At 37.3% G+C, this 3,296-nt stretch overlaps 1 pseudogene; it reads left to right on the plus strand.

Annotated features, from left to right (window-relative positions):
* Nucleotides 1-743: 743 nt before the first annotated feature.
* On the plus strand, nucleotides 744-2,014 carry LOC114737414 (transcription factor MYB44-like; annotated as a pseudogene).
* Nucleotides 2,015-3,296: the final 1,282 nt, after the last annotated feature.

Below are 3,296 nucleotides of genomic sequence, written 5' to 3' on the forward strand. Positions count from 1 at the left end.
TTATTTATAATAAATAAGTGTTGTTATTCCTAAAATATCCTTGCTAATTAAGTATATTGACTAAAACTATCATTATTAGAAGAATTATCTTGGAAAAAATGCATAAATATAAGAGAGAAAATGGTTTGGGTCTTATAATTAGGACCAAATAAAAAATCAAATTGAGTCTTATAATAAACATCGGAAGAGTATATTACATCTCTCTCTTCGTGCTTCTCAAAAATTCCATTTAATACCTATCTATTTATATTACATCTCTCTCTCTCTCTCTCTCTCTCCACCAAAACTAAAATTAAAATCCTTCACGTAATGCTCTCCAGCCTGGCCCCACTCGAGCTGAGCTTATCCCGAACAGTTCTACCTCAAAATATCCCCCAAAATATCTCTTCTTGCAAACACCCAAACGGAATTTTTCGCGAGTTTTTCAAATATTCAGGATCCTCCAAATCCCTCAACTTCCAACGAACCCCTCCGGTGCGTTTCATTCCGCCGAGTATTTCGTTGGATTCTCAGAAACCCTCGTTGCCCACGGCCCCGCGTGGCCAAACCTGGTCGTTATCCAGCTGTAAACTATACTAACCGGTAACTCACTATCACCGGTTCACATCTCGTTTCTTACCTGTTTCAGTTAACCGGCTGCGTCAGGTATTGACTTGCCCTCTTCTTATAAACCCTTCTCATTCCTCTTCTACTATCCTCCCATTCAGAGGAGTCTCCCGCTGAACCGTTTCTCTCTTTCCAGTCTCTCTCTTTCCTTTTTTTGGTGTCCCATCCTAATTTAATTTAACTTGCTATTTTCTTCGACATTGGAGATTCTGGTGGCTTTTAGGTTTTGCTTAGGGTTGATCAACGACGAATATAAGAGAATGGAGGCGTTGCAGGGAGAAGTGGATCGGGTTAAGGGTCCCGGAGCCCTGAGGAGGACGAGTTGTTGAGGCAGCACGTGCAACAGCACGGCGCTCGAAATTGGTCGGTGATAAGCAAGGCGATCCCCGGACGATCTGGAAAGTCGTGCCGGCTCCGGTGGTGCAACCAGCTCTCACCGGATGTAGAGCGTGGTGCCTTCACTCCCGAGGAAGACGAGATCATCGTCAAGGCACACGCTAAGTTCGGCAACAAATGGGCCACCATAGCCAAGCTCCTTAACGGCCGTACGGATAACTCCGTCAAAAACCACTGGAACTCTACGTTGAAGCGCAAGTACTCATCATTGGTCGACAACGTCGAAGATCCATCGCTCCTACCAGCGAAGAAGCCGGCCACCGGAGACCGATCGCTGACGATTCCACCGGTATTAGCGGGTCATTGTTACAGCCCGAGCAGCCAAACTGGATCTGATGTAAGCGATTCGGGTCATCAGGTAGTCTCTGATCCTCCGACTCTGGTTCGGCCTGAATCGAGACCGCCGGATGCGATCTTGAACAACGATCTCTCCACAGAACTCACTCTGTCTCTTCCTGGAGCCAAGTCGAAGGAGTTATGGATGGTTAAAGATTCAGGCCCTATCGCAGAGCGCGAGAAGGCATTAACAACATCAATACTATTATCAACGGAGACGAGGCACAGTGGAATCACCACATTTGGGCCAGAGTTAATGGCAGTGATGAAGGAGATGATAAGGGATGAAGTGAGAAATTACATGGCGGCGTTGTGAGAGATGGTTGGATTTTCAAAAATACTAGTACTGTGCCAAATGAGTTTTGATAATGGAAGGCATGGGTCCTGAAGACTGAAAAGGCGAACTGATTTTTCTTGTTGTCTCGAGGTGAGCATTAATTTTGGGACTGTACATACGGAATTGGTAGGGTTAGAACTTGGAACTCGAAGTTTGAAGTCACTTGGGATGGTCTCATCCAACGAACATGGTTTAAAAATTTTGACAGGAAGAAATCTATAGGAGTGGGAGCAAGGGGAGTGTTCTTTGAGATTAACTGCATTATTGTGATTCTTTAAACCGGCTCCTCTAATGGTCATTTTAAGTAATACTTATAATTTAATTTAAAAATTATAGTCATTCTTCATGTGGGCCTTCCGCCATGGTACTAGTTAGAATTTTGATATCATATGTAGCTATAAAGATTTTAATATTTTAAAGTTGGATCAGAAGGAAAGGAATTTTGAGGCCGACTTTGTGTATGATGAACTTTTTTTAAAGACATTTTTAAAGTTACCCACTGCAATTAGATTCTTCTAAAAGAAGTACAAAGAATAGGGAAAGAACAGAAAAATTTATTGAGACTAACTCATTTAAAGTTGATCTGTATGAGTAAGAAATTTAAGAAAAAATGGTTTATCTTTTTGTTGATTTTTAGGTTTCATGTAATAATTGATAATTTTTTCACTTAAAACATCCATAATCCTAATTATTTATCTATTTTTAATTAAAATTGTCTTATGTTTGAAATAAGGATGGTATTAAACAATATTTCTTTGGTATTTAATGTAGAAATTAATTGGAGATTTAATATTAATCTTATATATGTAAGCCTTTTTTTTGGGGTGAAATGTTTAGGACTTATTTTATCGTTTACTAATTTTTCCTGAATAGAGCCCATTAATATTTCCTAATAATAATTAATAATTAATTAGGAGAGGGAGGGAGAAAATTAGAAAAGATGTTTGGTTGTTTTAGAAAAAAAAAATATCATACCATTTCAGTTGATTAACATTTTTAATCTACTCAAATTAGTTAATCAACTATTATATTAACTATTATATTAAGTATATAATAAGTAATATTTTTTAAACCATTGTTGTGGTTTCAGCAAGGTGCTCTTGTTAACTTGATTAAGGATTAGGACAAAATGAGTAAACTATTTTAGTTTGGAACTTTGGATTGAATTGAATCCGAATATCGCTGAGCTATCAATGAGAAGGGGAATCGTTCTTTCCAATTTGCATTTTATTTTGGCATAAAAAAGAGAGAATGAAGGGCGAAAGGGAATAAGGTACCGCGTTTGTACTGGACGTACGACCTTAATGGACCTGGCTTCTTTTTTCGAATAAAAAAAAAAAAGTATGGGAGCCGTTGGTGAGGTTGTTGACTTGTTGCTGGTAGTGATTGAGAAATTTATAATTAGAGTAAAATACTCTAATTATTCTTCTATTTTATTTTAATTACAGAATTTTTTTTATTTTGAAGATATATATATCTCTTTTAAAATTAAAATACATATTATACAAACCCCTCATAGATATTTGAGATTTTATTTCTATCTATTTAATAGTTAAGTAACCATTAAATTTAGCTTTTAAATTTTTATTTTAGCCAAAATACCTTTCATTAACATAAAATT

The sequence above is a fragment of the Neltuma alba genome, unplaced genomic scaffold (assembly GCF_004799145.2).
Source record: "Neltuma alba isolate B1F8T4 unplaced genomic scaffold, ASM479914v2 tig00013438_pilon, whole genome shotgun sequence".
Lineage (NCBI taxonomy): Eukaryota > Viridiplantae > Streptophyta > Magnoliopsida > Fabales > Fabaceae > Neltuma > Neltuma alba.